This window comes from Durio zibethinus, chromosome 25 (genome assembly GCF_047325235.1).
Source record: "Durio zibethinus cultivar Kanyao isolate XHJ-2024 chromosome 25, ASM4732523v1, whole genome shotgun sequence".
NCBI classification, from domain to species: domain Eukaryota; kingdom Viridiplantae; phylum Streptophyta; class Magnoliopsida; order Malvales; family Malvaceae; genus Durio; species Durio zibethinus.
The window spans coordinates 1,412,579-1,428,886 of NC_143186.1; the positions used below are offsets into that span (position 1 = coordinate 1,412,579).

At 41.4% G+C, this 16,308-nt stretch overlaps 3 non-coding genes and 3 pseudogenes across 3 annotated transcripts; all 6 read right to left on the bottom strand.

The window, feature by feature from the left end:
* Nucleotides 1-2,485: 2,485 nt before the first annotated feature.
* On the bottom strand, nt 2,486-5,833 carry LOC149511470 (25S ribosomal RNA). The gene has a single exon (XR_016333887.1). It is a non-coding gene; the product is annotated as a 25S ribosomal RNA (ribosomal RNA).
* Nucleotides 5,834-6,065: 232 nt separating this feature from the next.
* On the bottom strand, nt 6,066-6,221 carry LOC149511471 (5.8S ribosomal RNA). Its single transcript, XR_016333906.1, has one exon. It is a non-coding gene; the product is annotated as a 5.8S ribosomal RNA (ribosomal RNA).
* Nucleotides 6,222-6,511: 290 nt separating this feature from the next.
* LOC149511472 (18S ribosomal RNA) lies at nt 6,512-8,287 on the bottom strand (annotated as a pseudogene).
* Nucleotides 8,288-10,458: 2,171 nt separating this feature from the next.
* Nucleotides 10,459-11,817, bottom strand: LOC149511473 (25S ribosomal RNA; annotated as a pseudogene).
* Nucleotides 11,818-12,071: 254 nt separating this feature from the next.
* On the bottom strand, nt 12,072-12,227 carry LOC149511474 (5.8S ribosomal RNA). The gene has a single exon (XR_016333864.1). It is a non-coding gene; the product is annotated as a 5.8S ribosomal RNA (ribosomal RNA).
* A 285-nt stretch (nt 12,228-12,512) lies between these two features.
* On the bottom strand, nt 12,513-14,291 carry LOC149511475 (18S ribosomal RNA; annotated as a pseudogene).
* Between the last annotated feature and the right edge of the window lie 2,017 nt (nt 14,292-16,308).

The window sequence follows — 16,308 nt, forward strand, 5'->3', positions numbered from 1 at the left end:
AAGTGCCAACATCTACCAATGGGGTGTCAAAGGCAACAACTTGTACTAAGTGTCAGCATTTGCCAAATAGGTGTCCAAGGCAACAACCATACCAAGGGTTCGCTTACACAAATGGTGGTTGAGGCAAGTGCCCACACCAAGTGCTAGCATCTGGTGATGGTGTCCAAACAACAAGCTAATGGTGTTTGAGGCAACAACAAGCTAGCATCTAGTGATACTGTTCAAGGCAACAACCTTTCCACACTAAGAGCAAGCATGTGAAGGTAGAAAAAGTTGAAGGTAAGTGCCCACAACAAAGGCGATCTGATCCCTGTAATGAATACCAAGGGCATTTAGTTGTCATTTATATAGATGCTTGAGGGAGAGATGTCATCGCCCAAGTGAATTGGTTGCAATGAAAAACACCATTCATCCTTAACCCTAAAAGGGTGCGATGTATGAAAATGAAGTAAGAGGGCTTTGGTGGGTGTGGAAAGGTGAGGGATAAATCAAAGTGATAAAAGGTTGAATCTTAGTGGATCATGGTAGCAAGGCCACTTTGCCACTTACAATACCCCATCGCATATTTAAGTCATTTGCAAAGGATTCTGCCTACCACTCGATGGGTATTGAGCTTCAAGGAGGCCTACGCACCTTGTTCGTAGCTGGGGTTACAACTATGACACATGTCATTAGGGGCCATGGGCCCCCTACTGTGGGTCGACAATCTACCAAAAAGCATGCATAGCCAGATTTTTCTCTAAGGATGTTGCCATAGATGTACACAATGATAGGCCCATCATGCCACCTACTCCCCCTTATGAAAGAAAAAGGGCTCGAACAACCACCTTTTAAAGAGCCTAAGAGATTTTATAGATTTGCTAGCAGTAGACATTAAAGTGTTTGAAATGAAGGCACTTTTTTCAAATAGGCATAACTTACACTGAGGGTCCACATTTGCTGATGATAGTCGAGGTATATGCCTGTACCAAGGCCTAACATATGGCAATGGTGTTTGACATAACTGCCCACACCAAAGGCCATCTTTTACTGATACTGATCAAAGTATATGCCCACACCAGGTCTAGATTGTATTGATGCTAATCAAGGCATGTGCCTATACCAAGGGCTAGATGTGTCGATGGTGGTCAAGGTAAGTGTCTATATCAAGGGCCAGCGTGTACCGATGGAGGTCTAGCATATGTCAATGGTGGTCCAACATATGCTGATGGTGGTCAAGGAAAGTACCCATACCAAGGGCTAGCTTGTGCCAATGGTGGTCATGGTAAGTGTACAAACTAAAGGCCAGCTTATACCAATGATGGTCGAGGCATGTGCTCACATCATGTGCTAGCATGGGTCATTGATCATTGAAGCCTTAGTTGAAGTTTGATTCTAGACCATAGTGCACATTCTGGGCTCAACCATGTGTTGGTGATGTATTTTTTTTGCCTTGGGCACCATCGCCAGAGCATCACCGAAAAACCTGATCAGCGACATTAAGGGTTTAATTGATTGGGGTGAGGGTCGGGTGGTGTTTGCACATGATGTGCGATGGGTGTTGGTCTTTGGCCCTTATATTGGCCTCTTATGCCCCAAGGAACCTTAAAAACTAACACACCCTTAAAGAGCACAGCCAGTAGCCATTCAAGTGTTTGAAATTAGGACGCTTTCGTCAAATGGCCACAAAATCTTCTACACTTCGATTTTTTTACTGATTTTTTTGTGAAGGCTAAAAAAAATAAAACAAGGATCACCTATACCAAATTTAGGGCCAAAACTCCCTCTAAATGAATTTTAAAAAAATCTTGAACTGTAAAAAATTTTAAAAATTATTAAAAATAGAAAATGAGTCATCCTACCATGAAACTTCACGTGAAGGCTTAAGGGACCATTATATGAATTTACAAGCCATAAAAATGGCATTGGTATGATAGAAATATAAAGATGTGCCTAAACCCACCTACTATTCGATCATGGCGTACATGGTGCATAGCCTGATCTCAGGATACCCACATGTGGTATGTGGGCTAGCATGTACCAATTGTGTTCGAGGGAACTACCTGCACAAAAGGCTAGCATATGCCAATGGTAGTGAAAGCATGTGTTGAGATTAAGGGCCAACATGTCCTGATGGTGGTTGAGTCATGTGCATGTGTCACAGACCGTAAGCTAGTTAACACACAAAGGTTCTAATGGGATAAAGTCCAACAGCCAGGGAAACTAGGCCTTAAGGCCTACTGAAGGCCTAGGTCACTAGTAATTGGACCAAAATAGTGGTATGACAATGATCAAGACTCAAAAGGCTCAGGCATGGTGTTCATGTTTGGTAAATTTGAGATAAGCCTAGGTGCAGGTGTTGGTGAGTGCTTATATAAATTTACAAGCCATAAAAATGGCATTGGTAAGGCAAAGATGTGCCTAAACCCACCCACTACCTAGTTGTGGTGCACATGGTGCATGCCCTAGGTCTAGGATACCTATGCATGGTCTGCAACCCAAATGTGCCAATGATATTCGAGGGAACTGCCTTCATAAAAGGCCACCTTGCACCAATGGTGGTTAAGGCATGTACAATACCCCATCGCATATTTAAGTCATCTGCAAAAGATTTTTCCCACCACTTGATGGGAATTGAGTTCTAAAGACGCTCGTGTGGCTTGTCCACCGCTAGGGCTGCATCGACGACACGTGCCCTTATGGGTTGTAGGCCTCTATTGGGGGTTAGCAATTGGGTGGTAGGGATGTGCATTGCTTCTATCCCATATTTTAACTTAGAGGCATTTAGTCCTAATCTAACTCATAGTAGCTTTATGCCATTGACTTTTCAACCAAGCATAATGACAAATTGTGTGAATCAACAGTTCCTCTCGTACTAGGTTGAATTACTATTGCAACATTGCCATCAATAGGGTAAAACTAACCTATCTCATGATGGTCTAAACCTAGCTCACATTCCTTATTAGTGAGTGAACAATCCAACTCTTAGTGAATTTTGCTTTATAATCATAGGAAGATCCGACATCGAAGGAACAAAACCTAATGCTATAATGAACGCTTGGCTACCGTAAGCCAGGTATCCATATGGTAACTTTTCTAACACCTCTAGCTTCAAAATTTGAAGGTTTAAAGGATTGACAGGCCATGCTTTCATAGTTTGTATTTGTATTAGAAATCAAAATCAAATGAGCTTTTACCCTTTTGTTCTATACAAGATTTATGTTTTCATTGAGCTCATGCTAGGACACCAATGTTATTTTTTAATAGATATGCCATCTTAGCCAAACTTCCCATTGACAATGTCTTTTACCTTGATCAACTGACGAAAGTTTGCCTTGGGTCTAAGAAAAGGGGTTATAGCCTACCTCTGATTCATCGAATAAGTAAAATAACTTTAAAAGTAGAGGTATTTTAATTTTGCCCAAGGACTCCCCTTTATCCAACACCTCTAAAGTCATTTCACAAAGTCAGACTAGAGTCATGCTCAATAGGGTCTTATTTCCCTGCTGATTCTACCTAGCTCATTCCCTTGGTAGTGGTTTCACTAGGTAGTAGATAGGGACAGTGGGAATCTCATTAATCTATTCATGTGCATCACTAATTGGATGATGAGGCATTTGGCTATGTTAAGAGAGTCATAGTTACACCTGCTATTTACTCGCGCTTGATTGAATTTTTTCACTTTGACATTTAGAGCACTGGGTAGAAATCACATTATGTGAGCATCTGTAAAGACCATTGCAAGGCATTGTTTTAATTAAATGATTGGATTCCCCTTGTTCGTACCAGTTCTAAGTTGACTGCTGGTCACCCAAGGTAGGCCCTCAAGGGAGCCATTCTTAGTCTATCCCTTAACTGGTATACAGTGGCCTACTCTCTTTATAGGAGTAGCTTAAGCAGTGCATCGATAGCCGATAGGTTTAGGACTTGAACTCCTATGCCCAGCCCTAAAAGCCAAATTTTTCTTAAGGTCATGAATTCATTTTGCTAACTTCACTTGCCTACATTTTTCCACGACCAGAGGCTATTCACCTTGAAGACTTGATGTGGTTATAAATACAATTGAGTGCAGATGGCACTCAATCCTTTGGATTTTCAAAAGCCGCTAGTGGTGTACCAAACACTATGTGGCATGTAATGCTCTTTCAACTGCTAGACCCTACCTCTGGTCGAGTCATTTCCAGGTTGGGTAGGCTATTAAACATAAAATATAACTCTTCTTGAGGTCTCCGTCAATGTCTTTGAACTCTCTAACATTGTTATCAACCACTGCATCCTAGTTTAGGGATTTTAACCCAATTCCCTTTCGAAGCTCACATTGGATGCACTATCAAATAGGCTTCCCCTATCTCGTAGGATTGACTAACCCATGTGCAAAGGCTGTTCATATGGAACCTTTCCCTTATTTGGCCTTGAAAGTTTTCATTTGAATATTTGCTACTACCACCAAGATTTGCACTAATGGTTGCTCTACTCAAGCTCACATCTTGGGTTTTGTGGTGGTCGTCATGCCTATTTACTTATCAAGGCCTGGTCTTTGCCCCCGACTGCCTAGTATAGGTCACGCGCTTAAGTGCCATCCACTTTCAGGGCTAGTTGATTTGGTAAGTGAGTTGTTATGCACTCCTGAGTGGATTTTGACTTCCATGACCACCATCTCGCTATCTTAATTGACCAACACCATTTATGGGTTCTAGGTTAGTGCACAATTAGGAACCAGAACCTAGCTTTTAGGTCATCCTGCATTGCTAGTTTTGTTTACCAAAAATGGCCCACTTGGAGCTCTCGATTCCATGACATGGCTTAATGAAGTAGATATGCCATCCTACCTATTTAAAGTTTAAGAATAGGTCAAGGGCATTGCACCTTTGATGCCTCTAATCATTGGCTTTACCTGATAGAACTCACTATGGGCTCTAGCTACCATAAGGGAAACTTCAGAGGGAACCAACTACTAGATGGTTTGATTAGTCTTTTACCCTTATACCCAAGTCAAATGAACGATTTGTATGTCATATCACTATGGGACTCCACTAGAGTTTCCTCTGGTTTTTCCCCACTCAGGCACAGTTCACCATCTTTCAGGTCCCGACAGGCATTTAGAAGATCAAGGTTGGTTAGTGGTGCACCCATGAGGGATCCTACCAATTAGCTTCCTTGCACCTTATGGGTTTTCTAACCTATTGACTTGCACACATGTCAGACTCTTAGGTCTATGTTTTAAGATTAGATGGATGGGGAGCACATAGGCAGATGCCAAAAGCATACTAGTGTAAGAGGCATGCCGAGATAGCACGTGTTACATTCCATGATTGCAGCTACAACATCTTTGCTCCCAAGCTTGGGCTACCATCATGACCCGTGTCAGTCCATGCACCAAGTTGATCAGTAAACTAGCTCTTGCCTTTCCACATCCAATCAGGTCATATCGCAGGCCCCCATCTGCTTCCTTTCTAATAATTTCAAGTACTCTTTCACTCTTATTTGAAAGTCCTTTCCATTTTTCCATTACAGCATTTGTTTGCTATCAAATTCTCACCTTGGATAAAATTTATAGCCTGATTGGGGTTGCATTCCTAAACAACCCGACTCACAGATAGTGCTTCATGTTATGATAGGGTCCAAGCACAATAGGGCTCTCATCGTCTCTGATGCCCTTTTCCAAGGAACTTAAGCTTGGTCCATTGTTGAAGATGCTTCTCCAGACTACAATTCAAATGCTGAGGGCACCTAATTCTTAAGCTAGACTCTTTTCGGTTCACTTGCCGTTACTAGGGGAATCTTTGTAAGTTTCTTCCCCTCCACTTATTGATATGCTTAAACTCAATGGGTAATCTCACTTAACCTGAGGTTGCAATGCGAGCATCGACTAAGTAATGTGGGAAGTCCAATGGGGTTTAAATGGACAATGAGCGTGCATCACCAGAGACAAGGCACAACGGGAGCTTCACCTACAACGATCATTGTGCTATCATTACCGGGGACTCATTGTTGGGCCAACCATAGCCAAGAAGATCATGAGAGGCCATCATCCACCCCCTCACTCATAGCCTGATGGGTGGGGGGTTCGAAGAGGTGATGCTGCATGACACCTAGGTAGGCATGCCCTTAACCTAATGGCTTGTGACACAACTTGCATTCAAAGACTTGACGGTTCATAGGATTGTGTAATTCATACTAAGTGTCATATTTCACTACATTCTTCATCAATGCGAGAGCCAAGATATCCACTACTGAGAGTTGTTTTCATTTTTCATGACAAAAAAAGCCAGGGTGCTGCCTACCCATGCATTATGAATGGGATGGCAATGGCATACACGCTATTCTTCATTTTGGTTCCTTGGTATGATTCGTGCTGGGGTTTGGTATTCGGCCACTAGTGATGACAAGGATCATTTCGTCTACCCAAGAGGTGGAACATAGCAACCATCATGCCCGACCAGGGCCGAAAGGGGCTTGGGGCATGAAGGCACCCTCACCTTCTTGGTGTTATGCTAACATTTTTGTGTGACATTCGTTAAATGGGTTTTGATAATGATCCATCTATAGGTTCACCTATAGAAACCTTGTTATGACTTCTCCTTTCTCTAAATGATAAGGTTTACCAGACTTTCCATGACATCGTGGGCAGTGAACCATCCACGTTGCTGAGATCTTAACACTTTACCAAACCATTCAATCAATAGGAGCAACAAGCGATGTGTACAAAGGATAGGGACATAGTCAATACGAGTTGATGACTCACGCTTACAAGGAATTCCTTATTGAAGACCAATAATTACAATGATCTATCCCGATCATGATGAAATTTCAAAAATTACCCAAGCCTATTGGCTAAGGCTATAGATTTGTTGAATACATCAATGTAGTGTGCGTGTGGCCCAGAACACCTAAAGGCATCACAGACCTATTATTGCTTCAAACTTTCTTAGCTGAAGTGGCCATGGTCCATTTAAGAAGCTAACCACAAAGGATCACCTCCATGTAGCTAGTTACAAGCTAAGGTCTCATTCGTTAATGGAATTAACTAAACAAATCGCTCCACTAACTAAGAATGGCCATGCACCACCACCTATAGAATCTAGAAAGAGCTTTCAATCTATCAATCCTTACAATGTCTAGACTTGGTAAATTTCCCTGTATTGAGTCAAATTAAGCCATAGGCTCCACTCCTAGTGGTGCCCTTCCATGAATTCCTTTAAGTTTCAACCTTGCAACCATACTCGTAATATATCGATGGACTCTTAAAAGTAACATTTGTTGATTCCTGGTTGGCATTGTTTATGGTTGAGACAAGAATGGTATCTGATCATCTTTGAGCCTTCAACTTTTATTCTTGATTAATGAAAACATCTTTGGCAGATGCTTTTGCAATTGTTCATCTTTCATAAATCCAAGAATTTCACCTCTAACTATGAAATACGAATGCCCCTGACTATCTTTGTTAATCATTACTTTGATCTCAAAGGCCAACACAATAGGATAGAAATCCTATGACATCATCCCATGCTAATGTATACAAGCATGAGCCTACTTAGAGCATTATAATTTCTTCAATGTAATAGCACCAGAGGAATGACCCAACCAATTAAAGCTAGGAGTGCATTACTAGCAGTAGGGATGAGTAGATAAGTGCTCATTGTAAGGCAAATTGAATGACCCAACCATAGTTCCAACTCTGAGATTTTTAATTGAAATAGTTTAAATACAAATTACTAGAGCTGGAATTACCACAGCTACTGGCACTAGACTTGCCCTCCAATGGATCATCTTTAATGGATTTAAATTGTATTTATTCCAACTACCAGGCTCATAGAGCCCGATATTGTTATTTATTGTCACTACCTCCCTATGTTGTGATTGGGTGATTTACACACTTGTTGCCTTCCTTGGATGTGGTAACTATTTCTTAGGCACCATCTTTGGAATCAAACCTTAATGCTTTACCACCCGTCACCACCATAGTAGGCCATTATCCTACCATTAAAAGTTGATAGGGTAAAAATTTCAATGATGCATCACTGACATAATGGTTGTGTGATCCGTCGAGTTACCATGAATCATCATAACACCAGGCAAAGCCCACATCAACCTTTTATCTAATAAATGAATCCCTTCTAGAAGTCAAGGTTTGTTGCACATATTAGCTCTAGAATAATACTATTATTTGAGTGGTAGATACCATTAAACAACTATAACTGATTTAATGAGTCGTTCGTAGTTTCATAGTCTGAATTATTTCATATTTGCACATGCATCGCTTAATCTTTGAGATAAGCATATGACTACTAGGAGGATCAACCAGGTAGCATTCCATTAGGACATTGGCACTACATAGGCCTCAATAGACCAACCGAGTGGTAGAGAGAGCCAACATGGAGCCCAAGTGTCAGGCACATGAAATGCATAGCATTAGTCGCACAAAGGTAGAGAGCCCGCACCCATAAAATATTTCGAATCTTAGAGCATGATCAAACACTGTTGCACCAATACGGCCACAGAGGTTTGGGTGGCACACTTGGGACACAGGGCACAATTAAGGTTTGACTATAGCCCCTAAGGACATAAGACAGATGAAGGATGGTAAGACATTTTGTTTCCATCTATTTAGGTATACAACATAGGATCTCAAGTGCACCTCTAAGGTATGTGACCACATGGCAGAGATTGAAGAGGATGACAAGTCGATAGTTCAATGCATTAAGTATGGAGCTTGCCAACATGCACAACCATAGCACCATTCATATGCCTATTACGTACAGGTGGCAGCATCCACACACACCGATCCATAACACACCCAATCGATTACTTGACAAGCAAACAGAGGAAATGATGTATGAGGTAATGCCAAAATTACTTGGCATGGAAAAACATAAGAAAGGGCCATAAACTGCCATTGCCATCTAGCAGGCAACAATGGCACAACACCACTTAGCCAGGTTAAGGCATTTTTGTGGTCAATGATAAAAGACCATGAGACTACCAAATACCTGAAAAACTTGGCTAGGACAACACTATAATCGTAGCTTTTGCTTGCGCCACCCTATGAAGCCATTGCCTGATTCAAGGACTTGGTCTAGGATTTGGGGTAGCATTAGCTACTAGCTCAGGCTTGAGCTCAGCATAGCTGAGCCCTTTTTTAGCATGCACACCAACCTATTGAGGCCATTGGTGCCTACGGGTTACTAAAGCAACTAGTCATTGGATAAAATGGCCAAGACCTAGATTTTGCTCCATGGACATTGTTGTGGATGTATGTAATGATAGGCCCATCTTGCACAGCTATTTCCCTCGTTAGGGGGAGAAAGGGTTCCAGACAACCGCACCCTAAAAAGTATGAAAGATGTTACAGATATGCTAGTAGTAGACATTAAAGTGTTTAAAATAGGGATACTTTTTTCGAACAGGCATATTTATACCTCGGGTCTACAGGTGTCAATGGTGGTCAAGACAATTCCCCACACTATGGCCTAACATGTGGTAATGGTGTTTGAGGTAACTGCCCACACCAAGGGCCATCTTTTATTGATGCTAATCGAGGCATGTGCCCACACTATGTCTAGATTGTGTCGATGTTGATCGATACATGTGCCCACACTAAGGATCAGCATATAAAAATGGTGGTCCAACATGTGCTGATGGTGGTCAAGGTAAGTGCTCATACCAAGGGCCAACTTGTGTGAATGGTGGTTGAGGCAAGTGCTGGTATAAAAGGCCAGCTTGTGCCAACGATAGTCGAGCCATGTGCTTGCACCATGCACTAGCATGGTCTGTTGATGGTTGAGGCCTTCATTGAACTTCAATTCTGGGCCACAGTGAACATGCTAGGCTCAGGCATGTGCTAGTATCAAATTTTTTTGCTTAGGGCACCATAGCTGGAGCATCATTAGAGAACCTCATCGACAGCATTGAAGGTTTTGGTGATTGGGGGTAAAGGGCTAAGAGGTGTGCGCACATGATGTGCGATGGGTGCTGGTCCTTAGCCCTTATATTAGCCCCCTATCCCCTAAGGAACCTCGACAACTCACACCCCTTAAAGAGAATAAGAGCTTTTATAGGTTCCAAACCAATAGCCATTCAAGTGTTTGAAATGATAATGCTTTTTTCAAATTGCCACAAAATCTTCTACACTTTGATTTTTTAGCTAAATTTTTTATGGATGCTAAAAAAAATATAAGGATCACGTATACCAAACTTAGGGCCAAAACTCCTTCTAAAAAAATTTAAAAAAATCTTGAACTACAAAAAATTTTGAAGATCATGAAAAATAAAGAACGAGTCATCTTGCCATGAAACTTCACATGAAGGCTTAAGGGACCATTATATGAATTTACAAGCCATAAAAATGGCATTGGCATGGTAGAATATGAAGATGTGCCTGAACCCACATACTGCTTAGTCATGGTGCACAAAATGCGTGTCCCAGGCTCAAGATACACGTGCGTGGTGCACGACCCAACATATGCCAATGGTGTTCAAGAGAACTGCCAGCACAAAGAGCCAACATGTGTTAATGGTGGTTGAAGCATGTGCTATCACTGCCACTCCCTCTTATTCATTGGGGCCAGGCCTTGCCCCAATGACCAGGTATAGGTCACATGTTCAAATGCCATCCATTTTTGGGGTTAGTTGATTCAACAAATGAGTTGTTACACACTCGTTAGCAGATTTTGACTTCTCTGACTACCATCCTACTACCTTAATAGACCAACACCCTTTATGGGTTTTAAGTTAATGCGTAGTTGGGTATTCATAACCCGGCTTTTGGTTCATCCCACATTGCCAATTTTACTTACCAAAAATGACACACTTGAAGCTCTTAATTATATGGTGTAGCTCAACAAAATAGTCACTTCAATTATGATAAAACTCGCTAAAGGCTCTAGCTATGTTGAGGGAAACCTCAGAGGGAAGCAACTACTAGATGGTTCGATTAGTCTCTTGTCCCTATACCTAAGTCAGATGAATGATTTGCATGTCAATATCACTATAGGCCTCCACCAAAGTGTCTTCTGGCTCTGCCTTACTTAGGCATAGTTCATCATCTTTCAGGTCCTGATAGGCATGTTCACACTTAAACCATTTTCAAAAGATCAAGGTTAGTCAGTAGCGCACCTATGAAAGATCCCGCCAATGACCTTCCTTACACCTTATGGGTTTTTTAGCCTATTAACTCACAAACATGTCAAACTCCTTAGTCCATGTTTCAAGATAGGCTGGATGGGGAGGCCGTGGGTCGACGTTAAGAGCTTACCAGTGTTAAGGCATGCCAAGATGGCATGTGCTACATTCCATGATCACTGCGATGAGTCTTTACAAGGGTATCAAAAGCTCAAGCTTAGGCCACTATTGTGACCTACATCGATCCACACTATAAGCCAATGGGTATATTGGCTCTCATTGTTCCACATCTAATTAGGGTGTATCACCTACCCCTATTCCTTTCCCTTTTGATAATTTCAAGCACTCTTTGGCTCTCTTTTCAAAGTTTTGTTCATATTTCCCTTGTGGTACTTGTTCACTATAAGTCTCTCACTCGTATTTAGCCTTGGATGGAATTTATTGCCTGATTGGGGTTACATTCTCAAACAACCTGAGTCATAAAGAATGCCTTATGGTGTGATAAGGTCTAGGCATAACAAGACTTTTACCCTCTTTGGTGCCTTTTCCAAGGGACTTAAGCTCGTTTCGTTGGTGAAGATACTTTTCCAAAGTATAATTCAGACATCGAGGGTGCTCGATTCTCAAGTTAGACTCTTCTTGGTTTGTTCACTGTTACTAGATGAATCATAGTAAGTTTTTTTTCCTCCACTTATTGATAAGCTTAAACTCACTGGGTAATCATGCCTGACCTGGGGCCATGATGCAAGCATCACTAAGTGATGTAAGGGGTTTGATGGGGTTTAGATGGACAATGATTATGCATCACTAGAGACAAGGCACACCGAGAGCATTACTACCAACGATCATGGCACTATCATTGCCAGGGACTCACTGTTAGGCCAACCATGACGGACGACATCATGAAAGGCCATCTTCTGCCCCCTCACCCAGAGCTTGATGGGCGGGGGGTTGGAAGGGGTGACAATGCATGACACTTAGGTAGGCATGCCCTCGACCTAATGGTTTAGGGCATAACTTGTGTTCAAAGACTCGATAGCTCATGAAATTCTACAATTCACACCAAGTATCACATTTTGCTGCATTCTTCATCAATGTGGGAGTCGAGATATCCATTACTGAGAGTTAGTTTTGCTTTTCATGACAAAAGGGGTCACAGTGCTGCCTGCGCATGCCATGAATGGGATGGCAATGGCTTACGCACTTTATTCTATTCTAATTCCTTGGTGTGGTTCATGTTGAGGGTTTGTTATTCTATTACAGGTGATGATACAGATCATTTCACTTGCACAGGATGCAAAACAAAATTATCGTTACACCCAAAGAGGGCTGGAATGGGTTCGGGGCACAGAGGCACCCTCGCCCTTTTGGCATTTTGTTAACTCATTTGTGAGTTATTCATTGAGTAGGTTTTGAGATCCTTCCACAGGTTCACCTATGAAAACCTTGTTATGACTTCTCCTTCCTATAAATGATAAGGTTTAGTGGACTTCTTACAACATGACAGGTAGTGAACCATCCACATTGTCATGATCCAAACACTTCACTGGACCATTCAATTGATAGGAGCAATGCATAGTGTGTACAAAGGGTAGGGTTATCATCAACACTAGTTGATGACTTGTGCTTACTAGGAATTCCTCATTAAAGACTAATAATTGTAATGATCTATCCCTATCATGATGAAATTTCAAAGATTACCTAGGCTTATTGGCCAAGGTTATAGACTCATTGAATACATCAATGTAGCACGTGTGCGGTCTAAGGGCATCACAGACCTGTTATTACCTCAAACTTCCTTGGCCTAAGTGACCATAGTCCCTTTAAGAAGCTAGCCACAAAGGATCACCTCTGTATAGCTAGTTAGTAGGCTGAGGCCTCATTCATTAACAGAATTAACTAGACAAATCACTCCACTAACTAAGAACGGCCATGCGCTACCACCCATAGAATCAAGAAAGAGCTCTCAATTTATCAATCTTTACTATGTCTGGACTTGGTAAGTTTCCTTGTGTTGAGTCAAATTAAGCCATAGGCTTCACTCCCAGTGGTGCTCTTTTGTCAATTCCTTTAAGTTTCAGCCTTACAACCATAGTCTTTTTGGAACCCAAAGACTTTGATTTCTCATAAGGTGCCGGTAGAATCTTAAAAATAACATCCGTTAATCCTTAGTTGGCATTATTCATGGTTGAGACTAGGATGGTATCTGATTGTCTTAAAGCCCCCAATGTTCATTCTTGATTAATGAAAACATCCTTGGCAAATGCTTTCATAGTTGTTTGTCTTCCATAAATCCAAAAATTTCACCTCTAACTATGAAATAAAAATGCCCTCGGCTATCTTTGTTAATCATTACTTTGATCTCAAAGGTTAACATAATAGGAGTAAAATCCTATGATGCTATCCCATGCTAATGTATACAAGCATAGGCTTGCTTTTAGCACTCTAATTTCTTCAAAGTAATAGTATCGAAGGAATGACCTAGCTAGGTAAGGCTAGAAGTGCATCATCGGTAATAGGGATGAGTAAACCAATGCTCTTTGTAAGGTAAACCAGACGACCTAACCCTAGTTCCAACTATGAGCTTTTTAACTACAACAACTAAAATTACATTATTGGTGCCGGAATTACCACGGTTCCTAGCACCAAACTTACCCTCCAATGAATCCTCGTTAAAAGATTTAGATTGTACTCATTCCGATTACTAGACTCATAGAGCCTAGTGTTGTTATTTATTGTCACTACCGCTTCATGTCAGGATTGGGTAATTGGCATGCCTGCTACCTTCTTTGGATGTGTTAGCCATTTCTCAGGCTCTCTTTTTGCAATCTCCATCACTTGTCACACCATAATAGGCCACTTTCCTACCATTAAAAATTGATAGGGTAGAAATTTAAATGATACATCATCAGGACAAAGGCCATGCAATCTATCGAATTATCATGAATCATTAGAGTAATACGCAAAGCCCTTATCGACCTTTTATCTTGCAAATACATCCTTTCCAAAAGTCGGGTTTTGTTGCACATATCAGCTCTAGAATTGTTATCTAAATAGTATATACCATCAACCAAACTATAATTGATTTAATGAGCCATTCGTAGTTTCACAATCTAAAATAGTTCATACGTACACAAGCATGGCTTAATCTTTGAGACAAGCATTTGACAACTGGCAAGATCAACCACATAGCATTTTTTCAAGACATTGGCACCATGTGGGCCTCAATGCATTGACCGAACAATAGAGAGAGCCAACATGGAGCAGAAGTGTTGAGCACATGAAATGCATGGCATCGACTAATAAGGGCTGAAAGCCTACACCCACAAAACATTTTGTATTCGAGAGCACAAACAAACATCGATGCACCAATGCAACCATGAAGATTTGGGTCACACACTTGGGACACGAGGCACGATTGAGGTTTGACCTATAGCCCTTAAAGACATAAAACAGATAAAGGATGGCAAGATACCCGATTTCCATAAATTGAAGTATGTGGCACTAGATCCCGATATCACCCCCAAGGTACGATGACCACATAGAGGGAGATTGAAAAGGATGATGAGTCGATAAATTGATTCATAGAGTATGAAGCCAACCAACATGTGTAACCATAGCACCACTCTTATGCCCATTTCATACAAGTGGCAACATCCACACACACCAGTCCACACCTATTCGATTACTTCATGAATGAGCAAAGGAAATGATGTATGAGGCCATGCCACAACCATTTGGCATGGGAAAAACACAAGCAAGGGCCATGAGACTACCCTTACCATCCAACAAGCAATAATGGCATGACACCACCAATGCTTGATCTAGCCAAGATCACACACACAAACTCCACTACCATTAGCGGGACATTGCCCGATTCAGGGACTTATTCTTGGGGTCTTGGCTAGCATCGACTGTGTGCATGGGCTTGGTCAAGCCAAGGCATTTTCGTGGCTGATGAGAAGGGACCATGAGACTACCAAATACCTAAAAGACTTGGCCAAGGCAAGCTTGGGATTGCAGCTTCTTCTTACACCACCCCATAAAGTCATTGCATGATTTAAAGACTTGGTCGACGGTTTTAGGTAGCATCAACCTTAAGCATAGGCTTGAGCTTAGCATAATCGAGCCTCTTTTGTGGATGAATGCTAATCGATCGAAGCCATGGGCACCTATCAGTTATCAAAGCAATAGCCATCGTACAAAATTACTAAAAAGCATGCATGGCCTAGACTTTGCTCCAGGGATGTTGCCATGGATGTACACAATGATAGGCCTATCATGCACATTTGCTCCCCTCGTAGGGGGAGAAGAGGGCAAGACAACCACTCCCTAAAAAGCATGAAAGATTTTATAGATATGCTAGTAGTAGACATTAAAGTGTCTAAAATAGAGATACATTTTTCAAACAAGAATACCAAGGGCCAGCTTGTACCGATGGTGGTTGAGGCAAGTGCCTATACCAAAAGCCAGCTTGAGCTGATAATGGTTGAGGCATGTGCCCACACCATGTGCCAGCATAGGGCATTGATGGTTGATGCCTTAGTCAAACTTTGATTCTAGGACACAATGCACATGATGGGCTCGCGTATGTGTTGGTGCTACATTTTTTTACCTAGGCCACCACCACCAAAGAACCTAACCGATGATATTGGGTATTTCGATGATTGTGGGTGGAAAGTGTGCACATATGATGTATTTTGAGTGCTACTGCTTGGCTCGTATATTGGCCCCTTATCTCTAAAGAAACTTTAACAACTCACACCCCTTTAAAGAGCATAAGAGCTTTTACAGGTTTATAGCCAATAGCCAATCAAGTGAATGAAATGGGGATGCTTTTTTTGAATGGTTACAAAATCTTCTACACTTTAATCTTTTAGCTGAATTTTTATGAATGGTAAAAAAATACTAGGATGACGTATACAAAATTTGGGGCCAAAACTCCTAAAAAAATTTGAAAATATCTCGTAACGTAAAATATTTCAAAAATCATGAAAAATAAAAACCAAGTCATCTTGCCATGAAACCTCAGATGAAGGCTTAAAGGACCATTATATGAATTTACAAGCTATAAAAATGGCATTGGCACAACAAAAATATGAAGATGTGCTTGAACCACCTACTACTCGATCATTGTGCACATGGTGTGTGGCCTCAGGATATCTATGCATAGTACATAACCCAGCATATGCTAATGGTGTTCGAGGG